The sequence below is a fragment of the Theropithecus gelada genome, chromosome 19, assembly GCF_003255815.1.
Source record: "Theropithecus gelada isolate Dixy chromosome 19, Tgel_1.0, whole genome shotgun sequence".
Classification (NCBI taxonomy): Eukaryota; Metazoa; Chordata; class Mammalia; order Primates; family Cercopithecidae; genus Theropithecus; species Theropithecus gelada.
The window spans coordinates 33,218,554-33,239,459 of NC_037687.1; the positions used below are offsets into that span (position 1 = coordinate 33,218,554).

The window sequence follows — 20,906 nt, forward strand, 5'->3', positions numbered from 1 at the left end:
CCTGCTCGCCTTCCTGCTCTGCTCCCGGCTCGAGACGCCCACAGCGCCAACACCTCCACTCCTCCACCAGCTCCTTCACTGCCCTTTTCTGTGGCCACTTCACCCCTCACTCTTGGCCTGAAAACCTCATTCTTGTTCCCTCCTGCACCTCCCCCTGGATCTCCAGGCTAGGTGGGGTGATGTCTACGAGGGATTCCGCATCAGGCCCTCATTTCCTCAGCCCCGGGACATCTCTGTGACACCACTGAGATCCCAGGCCTGCCCTCCCTGAGGGTGGTGGGGAAAGCCCCACGGACCCTTTCCTGTTCATTCTACGGTGACTGGTCTGCGGATACCTTCCCTCTCGTCTCAGCCGGTTTTGGCACGTCACATTCTCCTGCAGCACAGCCTGCACGTCCCTCAGGCGGGGTGAAGGATGCAGAGGTGAGCCGTCCCCTGCTCAGGACGCAGAGGTGAGCCGTCCCCTGCTCTGGGCCCCTCTCCCTCTCCTCTCCTCTCGACGCTGGCCACGGTGCATCGATTTCACTGCTCTATTTTTTTTTTTTTTTTTTTGAGACGGAGTCTCGCTCTGTCGCCCAGGCTGGAGTGCAGTGGCGCGATCTCAGCTCACTGGAAGCTCCGCCTCCCAGGTTCACAGCATTCTCCTGCCTCAGCCTCCCGAGTAACTGGGACTACAGGCGTCCGCCACCTCACCCGGCTAATGTTTTGCCTGGAGACGGGGTTTCACCGTGTTAGCCAGGATGGTCGCTGCTCTCTTCTTTTCCAGCTACTTCACACCTGGACTTGTGCGGCAGCCTCCCAGAGGCTTCCCGCAGGTCTCCCACCCGCACCACCCACACCCTCCTTGTCAGAGCCGGATTCCTTGGGGGAACCAGCACAGCCTCGGCAGAGACAGCTCACGGCTCCAGTCACCACGCTCAACTTTCCGAGGGGGTGAGAGAGAGGGACTGCGTCTACTGTCAGGGTGCGGTGTGTTGTGGGGACCGTGGTGTGTTGTGGGGACTTTGTCTACTGTCAGGGTGCGGTGTGTTGTGGGGACTGCGGTGTGTTGTGGGGACTGCAGTGTATTGTGGGGACCGCGGGGCACAGCCAGCAGGACTTGGTGCCTTGCACATCTTCAGATCCTTATGCAAAGGCTTCTGGGTCTTAGGGCAGCCGAGTTACTGAGAATTGTATAAAACGAAACAGTCTTCTGGCCAAAAGCCCCACACACCTACAAAGTACACTATGGACTCTGGGTGACAATCAGATGTCCGTGTAGCTTCATCCACTGTCACAAAACGCCTGCTCTGGAGTGGGAGTTGATAATGGGGGAGGCTGTGGCGGGGTGCGGGGGGGATACGGGAAATCTCTGCACCTTCCTCTCAAATTTGTTGCAAACCTAAAACTGCTCTAAAAAAAAATAAAGCCCCAGGCCGGGCACGGTGGCTCATGCCTGTAATCCCTGCACTTTGGGAGGCCGAGGAGGGTGGATCAGGACGTCAGGAGATCGAGACCATCCTGGCTAACACGGTGAAACCCCGTCTCTACTAAAACATACAAAAAATTAGCTGGGCGAGGTGGCGGGCGCCTGTAGTCCCAGCTACTGGGGAGGCTGAGGCGGGAGAATGGCGGGAACCCAGGAGGCGGAGCTTGGAGTGAGCCGAGATCGCGCCACTGCACTCCAGCCTGGGCCATGGAGCAAGACTCCGTCTCAAAAAAATAAATAAATAAATAAAGCCCCTGGTCACTACTTAAGTGGCTGAGGAGGCAGGATCAATTAAGCCCAGGAGTTTGAGACCAGCCTGGGCAAACACGGCAAGACCCTATCTCTTAAAATTTATACATATAAAACATTAAAAACAAAGCCTTTATATGGAAAAAAAAAAAAAAAACACACACACACAAAACCACACCCGTGGACCACCTTACATTCTGTGACTCCTCTGTTGGGCCAACAGGGCAGGCTGGCCATTTTCCAGAGGTGTGGATTCTCCCCCCAGGGCCTTTGCACCAGACGGTGTGGATCCTCCCTCTGCGCCTCCCCTCCCCGGGCCTTTGCACCAGACGGTGTGGATTCTCCCCCCGGGCCTTTGCACAGCCCCTTCCTCCCATCTCACCTGCCCTCTCTGTGTACATCTGCTTGGCCCATCTGCCAAGGCTCAGCATCGACAGCACCTCCCCCAGGAAGCTTTCCCAGACTGCTCCCTTCCCTCAGCTCCATCCTCTCTCATCCAATGACAAAAGATCACACTCATCAAGCATGGATTAAATCCCAGGTCCTGGGTGCAGGGTGCCCTAAGCACATAAGCTCTGATCCTGGGCCCCGCCATCAGGGAGAGACAGTTCGAGGCCATGAGGCCAGCGCAGGGGCAAGGGGACAACCGCCCTGGGCAGGCCCGGGTGTGATCTGGCCCCACCAGGAACGAGCCGCATGGCCTGGGCCAGGTGCTTGGGCTACCCGTCCCTCCTGATAAAATGAGATGTGTGCGCCAAGTGCTCACCCAAAAGCCACGGGGCGCCCAGTAAACGTGGCCTATCACTGGGGTCCTTGTTGTACAGACAAGGAAACTGAGGCTTCCACAAGGCGAGTGGCTGGAGCAATGTCACACAGCCACGGCGAGGCTTCGACAAACGGAGTGGCTAGGACAATGTCACACAGCCACGGCGAGGCTTCGACAAATGGAGTGGCTAGGACAATGTCACACAGCCACGGCGAGGCTTCAACAAACGGAGTGGCTAAGACAATGTCACACAGCCACGGCGAGGCTTCAACAGGCAGAGTGGCTGGGAGCAACGTCACACAGCCACAGCGAGGCTTCGACAGGCGGAGTGGCTGGGAGCAACGTCACAGAGCCACGGCATAGGAAGCTGGAGTCACACCTGAGTCGGCAGGCTGCCAAAGGCAGCTTGTTTCCTTCTAACTCTTGGACACTGGCATTTGTTCCCTTTAACGTCCACCACTGAGGATGGTCCTGTGTCCCCCAAGGGGATCCGTGTCTTACTCACCTCTGCGACACCTACCACAGGTCCCCGTCAGCCCCACAGTGCATCCAGCAGACTGTGCACTTGAGGGCGGGGCTGTTTCCAGCAAGGACCCCATGCACAGCAGCCTCAGGAATCCATGGCTCTGACCGGCCAGACCCTGGGCTGAGGCCAGGACAACTTCTGATGCCAGCGTTATCCACTGCAAGGCCTGGCACCACGGAGGCCTCGAAACAGGGGGGCCAGATGGGACCCCCATTTAGCACAAGAGAGACGTCCATACTCTATGAGCCCAAAGGGAGAAGGCTCAGGCCAAGGCAGAGACAGAACCAGGAAAACTTCACCAAGGACAGCCCCAGGTTGCCAGGTCCCCTGCAGGAACACACGGGCCCTGGGCCGTCCCACCTGGGCTCAGAGCTTCAGCTGGTTTCTCCGCAGCTGTAAGGTGACAGCTCTGGGCTCCTGGGACAGGGCCACTGACACTGGTGGTGTGACTGCTCGAACTCCACACCTCCCTTGCTCTCCCTGATGCTGGGTGAGTGAGGCCTCCCTGGGGGTTGCATGGATCTCAGCACTCAACTTCCGAGCCACTTCTGCTTCTCCTACTATGCTGGGGTCCCCTGAACCAGCCAGCAGCCCTGCATGTAGGAGTCCTCATGGACAGTACACCCCATTGGGCAGGGAGTCCAGCGTCTCCAAGCCAACAACTAACACCTAGAGGACTTCGGAACAGCCTTTGTCCCCCCAGACCCCAACCTGGGGGCGGAAGGGGGCGGTCATGACGGTCAAGGGTCTGGGCTCTGGAATCACACATAGACTTGGGTTCTGAAGCTGCTGGGGGCCTTGGGCCAAGTGCCAACCAGAGCCTCCAACCCGAGCCTCCATCCCATCCCCCTAAAATGGGGGTGACCACCTCCATCCCAGAGCCTTGAGAATTTAGGACTGTGAGGACCAGGCACGAGGCCAGGTTCCTGCAAAGTGTGCACCAGCAAGTGTTGTCGAATCTGCAGTTTCTCACACCACAGAGGCCCCAGCGCCTGGCACAGTCCTCACTAGGCTGAGGGCCTCAGGATGCACCAGAGGATGCATGAACGAGGTTCGGAAAGGCCTGTGAGACATGTCTGAGGATGGGTATCCTGAGAGCTGTGTAGACCTAGTAACAAAAGACCTCCCAGGCGGCCAGGCAGTTGTGGGTGGCCTTGAGCTGTGACCCCTGCCATTCTCTGCCCAGAGCCCACTGTCATCCTCCCTTAAGTAACAGACTTCTGATAGCCAATCCCACCTCTTTATCTTTCAAGACACACAACCTCCCCTCCACCACACACTCCTCCCTCAAGGTCAGAGCTCCCAGGACCACTCTGACAAATCTCCCCACCCCTCTCCCCAGTTCGAATGGGTCTCAGCTGCTCTGGCACAGGGACTGTACGGTTCCTGCCAGGCTGCCCAGCACACAGCACCACTCTACCTTGCGCCTGCATAGAGGGGGACGTGAGATCCCTCTCTTCACCCACGCTGGGCCAGGCACCTCGTCTGGGCCCTCACAGGACAGTGCTGTGCCAAGACCATGCGTGACCTCATGCCCAGCACAGGGCCTGGCCTGTGCCGTCGCCTGGATGGATTACGTTTACTCAGGGAATTATGAACTTGCTCTCCTTTTTAGGCAACTGAAGGGAAATTGAACCTGGGAAAAGGGAAGTGACATGTCCAAGGTCACAGAAGTGCAAGAGACAGTGCCAAGGCCAGGGCCCAGGAACGCCTGGCTCCAGAACCCTTTCCATCTACTTTACACCCATCTGTTGAGGTCTGCGCTGGCTCTAAAACGCAAGCATTAAGAGCCTTCCCGCTGAGGTCAATACTATTATTACCACTTCCACTCTGTCCCGGTGGAAAGTAAGGCACTGAAGTTACTCGTCTAAGGCCACAAAAGTGAATGGTGGGGCTGGGACTTGAACCCAGGCCTGCCTGGTCCCAGAGCTCTTGGGGAATACAACCCAATTCCTGCATGCACTCTGGCAGGGCACCAGTGAGGGGCCAGGCTGGGTGACGAGCCCTTCCCATCCCTCAGCTTTGCTGAAGCCTGGATGGATGGATAAGACGTGAGATAAGCAAGCAGGAATCTGATCTGGATGTCCTCTGGGGCCGTGGCCGGAGGACCACAGGGACTGCGCAGAGGCAGGCAGGTGAATGTCAGCAGCGTTTAGCCAAAGAGGCTTACAGTCTTACAGAGGAGCTAAGCCAGGATCAACGCAACTGTGCTTCCCGGCGCTGGGGCCAATCGGATCCCCAGACGGTTCCTAAGCACTGCCCAACATGGGGGCCTGGGACCAGGTAACCGCAAAAAGCAGACCAAGTCATTCCTTCCCTAAAGCCCTGACCATCCCCGGACCAGGCTAGGTCAAGATGCCTTCCCTGGCTCCCAGAGTCCCCAGACCTCTGGATTAGGGGTCTGATCACCCTGGGTGGCGACTCTGTCGCCGGGGTCTCAGTCTCTGCCTTCCACTCAGACTCCAGGCCCTCGTTCATCTCCCTGCTCCCTGCCTAGTGCACGGCGCAGGGCCTAGCACTGAAAAAGCTTCTGCCTCAACTCACTCGTGCCTTCTGTGTCTGTGGGTCACTTTTCTGTCCGACTCTGCAGGTCCCAGGGGCACTCATCCACATGAATTGGGGTCAGCTCCCTGGACTGGAGGTCGGGGTGGGGTGTCGGGGGGCGGGGCTCCACTCTGAACCACTCGGCATGGGGGAGGGAGGCCTCAGGAATCGCCACCGGGTCCAGACCCCGCCTTCGCCCTGCCCTGTGAGCCACGCGGTGGCTGACCTTGGCCCAGTCACTTCCCCCCTGGGGACGCGCTTCCTCCCCGCCTGCCGCGCAAGGGCGAATGAATGGGCCTCCTGCCGGCCACAATCCTCGTAATTACCCGCCGGATCAAAGGCCACGCACAGCCCGCCCGGGGCAGCAACGGGACCCAGACTGACTCGAAAAGGGGAAGGAAGGGCTGGGGGGGCCGAGGGCTGAGACCGTGCCCTCGGGGCCGCAGTATCCGGCCAGGCCAGCCCGGCCCGCGCGGCCCCTTCCCCCACCTGGGCCTCAACTTCCCCCTGGAGTCGCCACCACTTCCGGCCACGACCGGCGGAGTTAGAACTTCGAGGGGGACCGGACAGCGGCCTCATCCCCGAGGGCCCGCAGGAGAGGGACCCCCACCGAGGCCCCGGCTCCCGCCCCCGCCACGCGCACTCGCGCGCCCCGGCCCCGTGCACGCGCGCCCCCCTCCAGCCCCGCTCGCTGCCCGCGGGCCGCCCGGGCGCGCGTCCCCTCCCACCGCCCTTCGGCGCGCACGCGCACTCCCCCCGCCCGCGTCACCCCGGCCGCGCGCCCACTCACGCCCCCCCAGCAGCGCGCACGCGCGCCCGCCGCCCAGTCGCGCTAGCCCTCCCGTCTCCCCCCCCCCCCCCCCCCCCCCACCCCCCCCCCCCCAGCCGCGCCCCCCCCCGCCCCCCGCCCAGTCGCGCCAGCCCTCCCGTCTCCCCACCCACCCCCAGCCCAAGTCCAGCTTCCCGAAGCGCGCGCCCCCCTGGCCCCCAGCGCACGGCACCCGCCCCCGCCCCTCACCTCCTTGGTCCCGGGGCCGCCGCGCCGCACTCCTCCTCCTCTCTCCTGCCTCGCGGATGGTGGCAGCGGCGGCAGCGGCGACTCAGACCCTGGGGTCAGGGGGACGGGCGCCCAGGCCGGAAGTGACCTTCCCGGCCGCTTCCGCCCGCGCCGCTCCCCCCTTCTCCCTGCTCCCTCCCCCCGGGCCGCCACCCTGTCCTCGCCGCTCTAGGAAGGCGAGCCCGCTACCCCGGCCGCAGCCCCCAGCTCTATGGTGCCGGGCGGGCGCCTGAGGGAGCCACTTCCGGAAGTGTCTAGGACGCAGGTCCTCCGTCCATGCTCTATGGCGCCCCGCGCCGAGGGGCTTCGGCCCCGCCCCCTTCCCGGACAGGAGGTGCGGGCTGGGCCCGTTAGGCGGAGACTTCCGGGCGTCTAGGGCGGCGCCCCCCGCCCCCAACCCGGGCTCCTCGCGCCTGCGCGGCCGGCTCCCCGCGCCCGCCGTGGGGAGAGAGTGAAGTGGCGTAGAGGGACGCTCGTGCCACCCCGGGTCCTCCTGCCATCTCTATCATGGTAACCCCTTCTTTGCCGCGGCTTCTCCCAGTGGCCCGAGTCCTGATGCTCAAAGGGCTCCGCCCCCTGCGGCACCGGGTTCCTTAGTTACTGGACAGAGAGTGCCGCGCTTCAGGTGCCATAGCCTCAGTTTCCTCCTTTCTGGAGTAATAAAAATACACTGTGCGTCTCCAAGTGCTTCACACGCTCTAGGTCCTAGTCCTAACTAGAGCCTCATGATAGGTCCTATCCCCATGTTGCAGGTGAGGGATCAAATCACCTACCAAAAGTCACACACCCGGAATGCCAGAACCTGGGCCCGAACCCGTGGAACTTGGCTCCAAATTCGTGTATTTAACCCTTGAGTGTACACACTGCCTCCTGTTACAGCCCTGAGAATACGCTACTTCCCCTGCGCTAGGTAGGCCCCTAGTAAGCACGCACTGGGTGTTAACTGTTTCTGTTAGTATTCTTGCAAAAAACACATATTTTAAAATAATTGTCCAAACCGTAGTGTCCTTGCAGGCTGGTCCTTCTGGTCCCTCCCCTGTTCTGTACTTGGCTGACTCTCACCTAAGTGGCAGATGACTTATCGTTTTTAATTGTTTTATTATCATCCTTACTGGGAGTCAGAAAGATAGGAAGCTATAATTCACTTGTGGAATAACACCTTTCTCAGCCTCAGTGTATCATCTGTGGAATGGGAAAAAACAAGATAACCTGGGAGGTAATATGTGTAAGAGCTGCTTAGTTCAATACCTGGATCATAGTAAGCTCACAAAAATGATAGTGGTTATTGTTACTTATTAGCAGTGTTATATATAAGTCTATTGCTGTGGCCACTGTATACCCTCAAATCTCAGTCAGCATCAATCATAAGAAGTGCATTATTGATTTAATAGCACCTTTCCATGGGGTGGGGGGAACAGTGCTGTGTTAAGTGTGTGTGTCAATAGGAGGATGTCTGTGTTCCTCTTTCAGAAATATCACAAAGGTAAATTTTTAAATATATCTTAGAACAGAAGGCAGTGTGGCCAGGCGTGGTGGCTGATGCCTGTAATCTCGACGCTTTGGGAGGCAGAGGCGGACGTCAGAAGGTCAGGAGTTCAAGACCAACCTGGCCAACATGGTGAAACCCCATCTCTACTGAAAGTACAAAAATTAGCTGGGCGTGGTGGCGGACACCTGTAAACCCAGCTACTCAGGAGGCTGGGGCAGGAGAATGGCTTGAACCTGGGAGGCAAAGGTTGCAGTGAGCTGAGATCACGCCACTACACTCCTGCCTGGGTGACAGAATGGGACTCCATCTCAAAAAAAAAAAAAGAAGAGAGGGAAGTGCTATTATAATAGCAATAGAAACAAATTATTAAGGGTACGAACTCTACACGAGGAAACCTGTTTATAAGAAAAGTCACGTGCTTGTGCTCCTCTGAATCAGATCATTAAGTGGGTGTCCTGCAGGGACCCGGTTGTTGGTAGGGACAGCCTTCTCCCTCTCCAGCCCATTCCCCTTCTTCGGTGGCCAAATTAACAACTTAACGGCGAGATCTGGAACAGCTACATTGGCACACCAGATGGAAGCCAACACTGAGGATGGAGGAGAAACAAGACCCAAGGAGCCAGCTAGACACTGGATGGCTTCGTGAAAGAGGCTCCGTGCCAGGTGAGATTTTACGTGAGAGAAATCACCTTCGAACTCACTGAAACCACTGGTAATTCTGAGTCTCTCCCTTAAGACAACCCAACCAATACCGGGATGTTTCCCAAACATGGGATGGGTTGCAGCAGACATGGCTAATGCACAATCAACATCTGTTCTTCCCTTCTGCAGTACAAAGTCACTCCTGGGATGCTGCTTCCCGTCCCTGGATTCTGTTCTCCACTCCTCTTGGCATCTAAGTGTGGCCTTGTGATTGGTTCTCACCAATGGGATGGGATGGAAGCAATGCAGGTCTCTTCCGGGCCAATGCTCTTAAGAAACATGTATGTTGGCCGGGCGCGGTGGCTCACGCCTGTAATCCCAGCACTTTGGGGGCCGAGACGGGCAGATCAGCTGAGGCCAGGAGTTCGAGACCAGCCTGGCCAACATGGCGAAACACCATCTCTACTAAAAGTACAGAAATTAGCCTGGCATGGTGGGTGCCTGTAATCCCAGCTACTCCAGAGGCTGAGGCAAGAGAATTGCTTGAACCCAGGAGGCAGAGGTTGCAGTGAGCCGAGATCGCACTCCTGCACTCCAGCCAGGGCGAAAGAGTGAGACTCTGTCTCAAAAAAAAAAAGAAAGAAACATGTATGCCTGCTTCCTGCTCTTTCAAGGTCCTAAAGAAAGAGGGGAGCCCCCAAGAAACCTGGGTCCCTGAATGACCACCTTGTGGAACCATATCCTGTCACCTAACACCTATCCCAGATTGCTACATGATCAAGAAATACACATCTAACTTGTACACCCAGTGCTCACAGCAGCAGCATTCACAATAGCCGAGAGGCGGAAGCAACTGAGTGTCCGTTGTCAGACGAGCAGATAAACAAAATGTGGCACATAAATGCAATGGAATAGACCAGGTGCGGTGGCTCAGGCCCGTAAGCCCAGCACTTCGGGAGGGCAAGGCGGTCGAATCACCTGAGGTCAAGAGTTTAAGACCAGCCTGGCCAACACGGTGAAATCCTGTCTCTGCTAAAAATACAAAAATTAGCCAGGCATGGTGGTGGGCGCCTATAATCCTAGCTACTCGGGGAGGCTGAGGCAGGAGAATCACTTGAACCTGGAGGCGCAGGCTGCATTGAGCCGAGATCGTGCCACTGCACTCCAACCTGGGCAACAGAGCCAGACTCCGTCTCAAAAAATAAAAATAAAAATAAATAAATACAATGGAATATTTTGTAGCCTTAAAAAGAAAATTCTGACACACGCTACAACATGGATGAACCTTGAGGACATTATGCTAAGAGAAACAAGCCAGTCACACAAGAACACATACTTTATGATTCCACTTATATGAGGGACCTAGAGAAGTCAAATTCTTAGAGACAGGAAGTAGAATGGGGGTTGCCAGGGGCCAGGGGGAGGGTAATGGGATGTTAGTGTTTATTGGAGACAGAGTTTCGGTTTTGCAAGATGAAAAGAGTTCTGGAAATGGATGGGGGTGATGGGTGCACAAGATGTCAATAGGTTTAACACTACTGAACTGCACAGTTAAAAATAGTTAAGACGTAGCCAGGCGCGGTGGCTCATGCCTGTAATCCCTGCAGTTTGGGAGGCCGAGTCCTCCTGGTTGAAGTCAGGAGGTCAAGACCAGTCTGGCCAACATGGTAAAACCCTGTTTCTACTAAAAATACAAAAATTAGCTTCCTGGCTGAGGTCAGGAGGTCGAGACCAGTCTGGCCAACATGGTGAAACCCTGTTCTACTGAAAATAGAAAAGGTAGCCGGGCGTGGTGGTGCACGCCTGTAATCCCAGCTACTCGGGAGGCTGAGGCAGGAGAATCACTTGCACCCAGAAGGCCGAGGTTGCAGTGAGCCGAGATCAGGTCACTGCACTCCAGCCTGGGCAATAAGAGTGAAATTCCGTCCCCCCAACACACACACAAAAATAGTTAAGATGTTTAATTTTATGTTATAGGTAGCTACAATTTGAAATGTGTTTAGAGAAAAAAGAAGCACCCTTCTAATGTGATGTGCCATTACAACGTGTGGGTTTATTACAGCAGCTTCACCCTTCCCTAATACAGAGTTTTCAGATGCTGGGCAGTAAAAATGGTAAAACCCACTTTCAGGGATGTATCAGCATCTAGATGGAATTTAAAGCCTCAAGACTGAATAAAATTGGGGAGGGGGAGCGGCAAGCACGGAGAGAATCACAAATGGCTCTAACAGCATCATCTCACCCAAGTTGACCCATCACTGGCTTTCTCTGGATCCTTGTCTTTGGAGAGTCTGCCTCTCTGGCATAGATGCGGGGATGTGAGAGGCTGGAACGCTCAAGGCACTCTTGTTTCCCACCGTGTGGAGGAAGCCAGTCTGCAGGAGGAGAAAATGAAGCCTCACAGAGAGGTGAGAGTTGGAGGGAGACAATGTCCCAGCTGAGTTCAGTACCCAGGCCCTAGGCTCAGGTGCTTTCACTCTGCCTAACCTTCCTGAGGGCTGGACGTTCCACTCTTCCTTCCTTTGAGTGAGTGAGTCTATACTTCTTCCAGGAAAGTCCCGTTTTGGGTTCCTGCCACTTGTAACCAAAAGAGCCCCGAGTCTCCCCCCCCAGCACCCTGGGCAACACAGGCCTCCATCTATGTTGAATGAGTGGTGGGAGACAGGAATAGCCACACATCTCTGTAGTGATATGGAAGGTCAGAGGTCCCTGGTGCAGGGGCACAGGCAGCAGCTCCTGCTGGGGAGCGCTTTAGTTTTCCTCATGGTTTCCTCCTGAGGGTGTGGCCCTAGGCCGAGTGACAGGAACAGCTGCAGCTGGCAGATTGGAGAGGAAGAGTTTGCAGCTGTTACAGTTGCTTCTAAGTCCCCGATACACAGAAAAACACACACGATCTCACTTTTCAAATGATCCTCCTTGCCATGATAAGGAACAAACACTTCTTGAGTTTTCATCATGTACCAGACACACTGCTGGGTGCTTTGCTTAGATGACTGTGCTCGATCTTCATCTCTGCTCGCAAACATAGTTGGGCCCCGGCAGGCGGCACTGACAGCACCCACAGACCCGTGAGAAATGCAGAATCCCAGGCCCTACTTCAAACCTACAGAGTCAGAATCTGCATTTTAACCCAATGATCAAGGGATTCTTAGCCGTGGGAAAGTCTGACAAGTATTGATGCCAGGCAGACGCCAGGACGCCCAGTCAAATGTGAACTCCAGATCAAAGATGAGTAATTTTTTAGTCTAAAAATGTCCCAATACTGGCTGGGCACAGTGGCTCACTCCTGTAATCCCAGCACTTTGGGAGTTCGAGGCTGGCAGCTCACATGAGGTCAGGAGTTCGAGACTAGCCTGGCCAACACAGCGAAATCCTGTCTCTACTAAAAATACAGAAATTAGCCACGTGTGATGGCCCAGGCCTGTAATCCCAGCTACTCGGGAGGCTGAGGCAGGAGAATTGCTTAAACCCGGGAGGGGGAGGTTGCAATGAGCCAAGATCTGTACTCCAGCCTGAGCTACAGAGCAAGTCTCTGTCTCAAAAAAATAATTAAAAAAAAAAAAAAGTCCCAGTACTTATCCAATCTATATATATAGGATGCATATATACATCTGTTGTTTATTTGAAATAAATGCAACTGAACGTTGCATGTTAAATGCATCCTGTATTTTAATTTGCTAAATATGGCGAGCCTATGTGGAGAACCTTGTGGTCGCCTCCTATGACGTTCTTCACCCATCTTCCCAGATTCGCACACCTCCTCCGTGTGCCAGCTGTTGTGACTGGGGCGCAGAGGGCGGGGCTTTGAGGAAACAGAGCGACCCTGCCTCAGACCAACCATTCCGGCCTGTGCCCCATGCACACCGATGGGACAGAGACGTGCTGAGTGGGGCTCTGGGAAACCTCCTGGATGGCAGGATGTGGGACGTGATGATTGCAGCGGTGGCACGTTTCAGGTTGCGTGAGACAAATGCAGCTCAAACGGACTGGAGGTTTAAAAAGGAGAAAGAAAACTTTATTGGCTCGGGTAACTAAAAACAAACAGCAGCAACGAACACCAGAAGCTGAAGCTGGACACCTTGGGGCGTGGTTGGTTGGATCCGGGAGCGCAGGGCCCCAGGCCTGGCCCGCTATCTGGGCTCCACGGACCTGTTCGGTTTCTACCCCTCCAGCGTGGGGGGATAAAGGCCACTGCAGGGCCGAGGCTGCCCTCACTGCCCCACCCTTCTATTGTTTCCGTGAATCTGATTGGCTCACCTGAACCAATCACAGGGGCTGGGCAGGGGTGGAGGTTCTGATTGGCCAGTCCCAAGTCACATGTCCACTCCTGGAGCAGGGCGGAACCAGCTCCGGTAAACCACGTGGAAGGAGAGGACGGAAGGGGTGGCGTATTCTCTTTCCAGGACAGCCTGGGTGCAGTGACTACAGACAAGGGTGGGTGCCCACAGCCAAAATAGGGGGTCTGGAGGAAGGGTCCAGGTAGCCACAGGCATTCCCTCATGCTGTGTTCACCACTGTCCAGAGAATTAATAAGATAACCCAAATTTCTCCAGCTTCACTTACCATATGGCATTTAACCCTCAAGTCCATCTCATAGAGTAGGTGCTGGAAATGGAAGAAAGACACATATGTAAATGTGTGTACATGCTTCCAAGAGGATATACGAATGCATAAATATGCATTTCTTCTCTAAGAATGGCATGTTGGATGGCCGGGCGCGGTGGCTCAAGCCTGTAATCCCAGCACTTTGGGAGGCCGAGACGGGCGGATCACAAGGTCAGGAGATTCAGACCATCCTGGCTAACACGGTGAAACCCCGTCTCTACTAAAAAGTACAAAAAACTAGCCGGGCGAGGTGGCGAGCGCCTGTAGTCCCAGCTACTCGGGAGGCTGAGGCAGGAGAATGGCGTGAACCCGGGAGGCGGAGCTTGCTGTGAGCCGAGATCCGGCCACTGCACTCCAGCCTGGGTGACAGAGCGAGACTCCGTCTCAAAAAAAAAAAGAATTAAAAAAAAAAAAAAAAAAAAAGAATGACATGTTGGCTGGGCGTGGTGGCTCACATCTGTAATCCCAGCACTTTGGGAGGCCAGGGCAGGAGGATCACTTGAGGCCATGAGTTGGATACCAGCCTAGGCAACATAGAAAGACTCCGTCTCTACAAAAAAAAAAACTAGGTGTGGTAGCGCAAGCCTGTGGTCCCAGCTATTCAGGAAGCTGAGACAGGAGGATTACTTTAGCCCAGGAGGTTGAGGGTGCAGTGAGCCATGATGGTGCCAGTGCACTCCAGCCTTGGTGACAGAGCAAGACCGTGTTTCAAAAATCATCATCATCATCATCAAATGTTTATCTCATTGAAATGCATTTCTAAATACATTTGTTAAAGAATAAATCCTCAATTTAAATTGAATTGTCCATCCATTGCACTTTGTCCTTTAAAACTTTTTTTTTTTTTTTTTTTTGGAGACTGAGTTTCGCTCTTTCCCCCAGGCTGGAGTGCAGTGGTGTGATCTCGGCTCACCGCAACGTCCCCCTCCCAGTTTCAGGCCATTCTCCTGCCTCAGCCTCCCAAGTAGCTGGGATTATAGGCGCCTGCCACCACACCCAGCTAATTTTTGTACTTTTAGTAGAGACGGGATTTCAACATGATGGCCAGGCTGGTCTCGAACTCCTGAGCTCATACTCCGCCTGCCTTGGCCTCCCAAAGTGCTGGGATTATAGGCGTGAGCCACCGCACTCGGCCTGTCCTCTAAAACTTGTGATGCCAAGGAGAAAAAAATTGACCAAACCAAACACCCAAAGACCTCCTTAACTATAAAGCTTATTTTCATGTAATAAGAAAAATATAGTATGACCCTTTAGGCTTCAGTTCATTTCAAGCGAATCCTTCTGTGGTAATGACAACATGAAAAAATTAACGAGAGCTCTTAAATAAATCGTAAAACCTGTTAAACTTTCTCTCCAGGTGGTGGATTGTTCCCAGTGCTATAAAAGTTCAGTGTAAATTCCAAGCGGTTTTGAGGAACGCTTCCACCTGTTTTCTTCTTGTTGCTGCAGGAGTTTATTTATCCGGAGCAGTTTTTCCTGACATTATTGCACACAGTAAAATGTCTGAGGTTGCTGGTTATGTATTTTATTTTATTTTATTTTATTTCATTTCATTTTTTGAGATGGAGTCTCACTCTGTCCCCCAGGCTAGAGTGCAGTGGCATGATCTCGGCTCACTGCAACCTCCGCCTCCCGGGTTCACACCATTCTCCTGCCTCAGCCTCCCGAGTAGTTGGGACTACAGGCGCCTGCCACCACGCCCGGCTAATTTTTTGTATTTTTTAGTAGAGACGAGGTTTCACCGTGTTAGCCAGAATGGTCTCGATCTCCTGACCTCGTGATCCACCCGCCTCAGCCTCCCAAAGTGTTGGGATTACAGGCATGAGCCACCACGCCCGGCCGAGGTTGCTGGTTAGATCTTACAGACCCCTGCCTACCTACCCAAAGGGGCTGCTTGGAGAAGTGGCACCAGTCTGTGAAGGTCAGACAGCCTGGGCCATAATTCTCAGCCCTGTCTCCTGAAGGTTGTGCAGTGTGGTGAGGAGAGAGAGAGAGGCTTTGGGCCCCTCCAAACCTCTGTGGAATGGCCAGAAATAGCACAAGAGATCCTCAATGTCCGAGAGTAACTGGCACTGGGAAAAGACCACTTAATACAGCAGTCCATATTTTATATTTATGCAAGACAGTTATTTTCATGTTTGTTTGGGATTCTCGACAAATGAAACAACAAAAAAACCATTTTAAGAAAATACGGGCCGAGCCAGGTGTGGTGGCTCATGCCTGTAATCCCAGCACTTTGGGAGGCCGAGGTGGATGGATCACGAGGTCAGCCATTCAAGACCAGCCTGGCCAAGATGGTGAAGCCCCATCTCTACTAAAAAAATACAAAAAAATTAGCTGGGCATGGTGGCGAGCACCTGTCATCCCAGCTACTCAGGAGGTTGACACAGAGAATTGCTTGAACCTAGGAGGTGGAGGTTGCGGTGAGCCGAGATTGTGCCACTGCACTCCAGCCTGGGCAACAAAACGAGACTTGGTCTCAAAAAAAAAAAAATTGTATTCTGTACAAAGAGTCACACCACAACAGCAAAAATTCAACACTTTCCTTCCTCTGACAACATCCCATTCTTTACTGCCGCTTCCTTACCCTTGAAAACGCAACCCTGCGCTATCTTCCTGCCTTCAGGGCAAAAATTAAAGAGAAGAGCTGGGCATGGTGGCTCAAACCTGTAATCCCAGCCACGTGGGAGGCTGAAGCGGGAGGATCCCTTGAGGCAGGGAGTTCAAGATCAGCCTGGGCAACATAACGAGACCCTATCTCTGTACTTAGAAAAAAAATTTGAAGCCGGGTGCAGTGACTCACGCCTGTAATCCCAGCCCTTATGGGAGGCCGAGGCAGATGGATCACATGGGGCCAGGAGTTCGAGACCAGCTTGGCCAACGTTGCGAAACCCTGTCTCTACTAAACATACAAAAATTAGCTGGGGGCATGGCGGCCTGTGTCTATAATTCCAGCTACTCGGGAGGCTGAGGCATGAGAATCCCTTGAACCTGGGAGGCGGAGGTTGCAGTGAGCCAAGATCGCATCACTGCACTCCAGCCTGGGCGACAGAGCGAGACTGTCTCAAAAAAAAGGAAAGAAAAATTATGGAGGAATCCAATCAGTGCATTGCCCTGCTTCTTAAGCCTTCATTAGAACTGCTCCCCACTTCCCCCAACCCCTGGCAGAGCCCTCTAGCGCAAGCCCTAACGCTCTGAAAGGCCTCTTCTGACTCCTTGTACAGTGATCCCCTGGAATGCGTCCTCCCTTGCTGAACCAAGATAAATAAACCTCACTGACTGCCAGTGGTTCTTTTGGCCCTTGATCGGCTTTCCGCGTCTTACTCGATGCACTTAATTAACAAAGCCCAATTCAGCCCGGAACTCTAGCTCTCCGGAGGCCTGGGAGATGCACCTTCAATCTCCAACCGGAGAGTAAAGGGGTGGAAGTGGGGGCGAGACGGAAGCCGCAGTATCAACCTCAGAGAAGCCGCCTTCACTCTGGCCAGACACTGCGAGATACAATTGGAAAGAATTTCCAAGGAATTCTTCTCTGCCTTGGCAGTGAGGGTAAGGTCGGCTTGACTCCCTCCTCCTGGAGGCCCTGCTCACTCTCTGAACGTCTAAAGAAGAGGATGTATCTGGCCGGTGGAAAACCTGCTGCCTCAGCTGGGCGGGGACCTCAGAATGCCTTTTTTTTTTTCTTTTTCTTTTCTTTTTTTTTTTTTTTGAGATAGAGTCTGGCACTGTTGCCCAGGCTGGAGTCCAGTGGTGTGATCTTGGCTCACTGCAACCTCCGCCTCCCAGGTTCAAGTGATTCTCCTGCCTCAGCCTCCCAAGTAGCCGGGATTACAGGTGCCCGCCACCACGCCTGGCTAATTTTTGTATTTTTAGTGGAGATGCGGTCTCACCATGTTGGCCAGACTGGTCTCGAACTCCTGACCTCAGGTGATCCACCCACCTCGGCCTCCCAAAGTGCTGGGATGACAGACGTGAGCCACCGCGCCCGGCCAGAATGCCCTTCTTGAGCCTCAGCTTCCTCATCTGTGACAGAGGCTCAGGACACCTGCCGCTGGCCTTAAAACCCGGGTCTCTTGCTGTGTCACCTGCTCCACTGAGCCTCGATTATCCCAACTGTAAAATGGGGTGATCCTCTGATGAGATCTGCTGCCTTGCCAGCTGAGCATGAGGGGGAGATCAGATAATGGGCAGTGTGATCCATCATTAAGCAATTCGTTCATTAATTTCATTATCTTTTCTCAAACATTTCCTGGGGCCTGGGGAGCCAAAGATGACTCAGGTTCAGATCCAGCCCCTTGGGAGCCCACACTGCCAGACACAGACTGACATCTGTACGCGATCCCCGCTCCCCTTCTGCTGGTTCTCCCCCTCACATGCTCACTCAGGCATCCATCATCCACTCACCCATAAACACAACCTGAGCCTCCAGAGATGAACCAAACCCCATCCCTGCCCTGGGGGATCTTACTGCTTCAAAGCACCACACAAAGAGAAAAACCTTAATTATTATTTGGGGCAATAATTATAGCAGAGCTACAAAGGAGCCGAGAAGCTGGAAGGTATGAGCTAAATTTGCTGTCAGAGGAATTCTCGCCCTCAGGCCTGGGAAGCAGGGTAAGAACCACTTGCCTTCACTCTTATTTACTCGTTCACAGGCAGGCCCCAAGCCAGCAGCTGGGTACAGCAGGCAAGGAGGGTTGGTCTCTGTTGCTGAGTCGCTCAGTGTGAGGTGGGCGGAGCAGTCACCCAAAAATAGTATATGAAATGGAGAAAGAGGGGGCTCTGCGGAAGCGCCAATGAGGCACTTGGTCCAGGCTTACAGGTGTGGGGGTGGTCTGGGAAGGCTTCCTGGAGGAGGGGACATCTGATCACAGAGGATTATACGATGTTACCAGATGAAGAAGTGGAGGAAGGACATTTCCCGGAAGTCGTCCCTTCATTTCATTCCTCACCAATATTTATGGCCCACTTAACCATGCATTAGGCCCTGTCCTAAACGATGGTGTGCCAATATTGCACAGATTATCAAGGTGATATTTATGTAAACAGGACCCAGGGCAAAATTAAAATGCAGAGCCCTGTATTAAAAAAAAAAATAGATTAAGAATGTCAAGCTGGGTGTGGTAGCTGTAATCCCAGCTACTCAGGAGGCTGAGGCAGGAGGATCTCATGAGGCCAGAAGTTGGTGAGACCTTCTTTCTTTTTTTTTCCTTTTTTTTTTGTGATGGAGTCTCGCTCTGTCTCCCAGGCTGGAATGCAATGGCCGGATCTCGGCTCACTGCAAGCTCTGCCTCCCGGATTCACGCCATTATCCTGCCTCAGCCTCCCGAGTAACTGGAACTACAGGGGCCCGCCACCACACCCGGCTAATTTTTTGTATTTTTAGTAGAGATGGGGTTTCATCGTGTTAGCCAGGATGGTCTCGATCCCCTGACCTCGTGATCCTCCCACCTCGGCCTCCCAAAGTGCTGGGATTACAGGTGTGAGCCACCACGCCCAGTAAGACCTTATTTCTTAAAAAAATAAATAAATAAATAAAATGTCAGGCCAGACACGGTGGCTCACGCTTGTAATCCCAGCACTTTGGGAGGCTGAGGCAGGAGGATCACAAGGCCAGGAGATCGAGACCATCCTGGGTAACACGGTGAAACCCCGTCTCTACTAAAAATAAAAAAAAATCAGCTGGGCGTGGTGGCGGGCGCCTGTAGTCCCAGCTACTCGGGCTGAGGCAGGAGAATGGTGTGAACCCGGGAGGCGGAGTTTGCAGTGAGCCGCGATCGCGCCACTGCACTCCTGCCTGGGTGACAGAGCGAGACTCTGTCTCAAAAAAAAAAGAAAAAAAATGTGAAGATGGCCACAGCTGGGCATTCAACCAAGTGCAGGGCACCCTGCAACCACACAGGTTGCATCCCATGAAGCTGGCCCTGGATATATGTGACTTGCTGTCACTTTTGGCTTCAACAGACTTGACTCAGAATGGCTTGAGGGGACTTTTTACTTCATACCAAGAGAAGCCTGGAGATAGGGCAGGTCCAGCCAGGGTTGGTTAAAATTCAGCTGCCAAACCATGCCATGAAGAATCAGGTTCCTCCGTCTCCCCTCCCTTCCATCCTAAGTGAGCAGCTCCCACTACCAGCCCTCATGGTACCCAGGTGGCTGCCCCAGCTTGAAGTGTCACCTGCAGACAGGGCAGGGCTCCAGGAAAACTGTTTCTTCCAATTTATCTGTTGCTTAAGAGTTGGGAAAAACCTTTCCCAGCAGTGGCCCCAGCAAATCTGCCTTCAGGTTTCATTGGCCAGAATAGTGTCACATACCTGAGTGTCAACCAATGGCTGGCAAGGAGAAGGAGCACAGCATGATTGTCTTATATCAATAAGGACCTGCTCCTGGTCGGGCGCGGTGGCTTACGCTGGTAATCCCAGCACTTTGGGAGGCTGAGGTGGGCGGATCACTTGAGATCAGGAGTTCGAGGCCAGCCTGGCCAACATGGTGAAATCCCGTCTCTGATAAAAATACAAAAAAAAAATTAGCCGGGCGTGGTGGCGCGTGCCTGTAATCCCAGCTACTTGGGAGGCTGAGGCAGGAGAATTGCTTGAACCCAGGAGGCAGAGGTTGCAGTGAGCCAAGATCGCACCACTGCACTCCAGCCTGGGTGACAGAGCGAGATTCTGTCTCAAAAAAAAAAAAAATAGCTAAAAAAAAGGACCCGCTCCTTATTGGGCCCTTGGGCCCTTATTCACCACCCCCAGCCCCAATCCCAACTCTCTGAGTGAGTTATGACCTCCATTCAAGTGAAGACGCTGATGAGCTGAGATCCCCAGGGTCTCTCGGCTGGGGCATGTTGGGTGGGTTTGAAGCCTTGCCCTCACCCACTGTGCTAGGCCCAAAACTCTGGCTGGACACTGACTCTGTGTACTCTGTCCACCCTCGTATCCTTTGCGCCCGTACAACATCTCATCTGTCTCATCATAGGTGTCCAGTTTGTCTGAAGCGAACAGATGCTGAGCAGACAATAGCCTGTGGTGAAACAAGCTGTTTTTGTTACATGGATGTGGGGAGGGAGGGAAGAGTCAACTTTGCATTTGAGTTGGGCTTGCTTTTATTAGTGACTCCACTGGAGGTTAAGTAAGAATAGCGAATGTTTACTGAATTCTTACTCCCTGCCAGGTAGCCTTCTGAGTGCTTTGCATGTATTAACTCATGAATCCTCCCAAGCACCTTGGGACTACTCTAGAGTGCAGGAAGCCGCGACTTTCTAGAGTGCAGGCAGGAGGTATCCCCTGGAGGCCTTGTTCAAGTAAATCGCTGGGCCCCCTGCTAGAGTTTCTGATCCAGTCTGAGGCAGAGACCGAGATTCTGCATTTCTTTTTTTAGATGGAGTTTCACTCTTGTTGCCCAGGCTGGAGTGCAATGGCGCCATCTCAGCTCACCACAACCTCTGGCTCCCAGGTTCAAGTGATTCTCCCGCCTCAGCCTCCTGCGTAGCTAGGATTATAGGCGTGTGCCACCACGTCCGGCTAATTTTTTTGTATTTTTTTTTTTTTTTTTTTTTTTTTTTTT

At 53.9% G+C, this 20,906-nt stretch overlaps 1 protein-coding gene across 1 annotated transcript in view; it reads right to left on the minus strand.

Annotated features, from left to right (window-relative positions):
• Window positions 1-6,771, minus strand: part of ZNF787 (zinc finger protein 787) — a 32,598-nt gene extending 25,827 nt beyond the window's left edge. Inside the window, exon 1 of the mRNA XM_025367422.1 lies at window positions 6,572-6,771. The gene's annotated coding sequence lies outside the window, so the exon portion shown is untranslated. The remainder of the gene's footprint in view (window positions 1-6,571) is intronic.
• Between the last annotated feature and the right edge of the window lie 14,135 nt (window positions 6,772-20,906).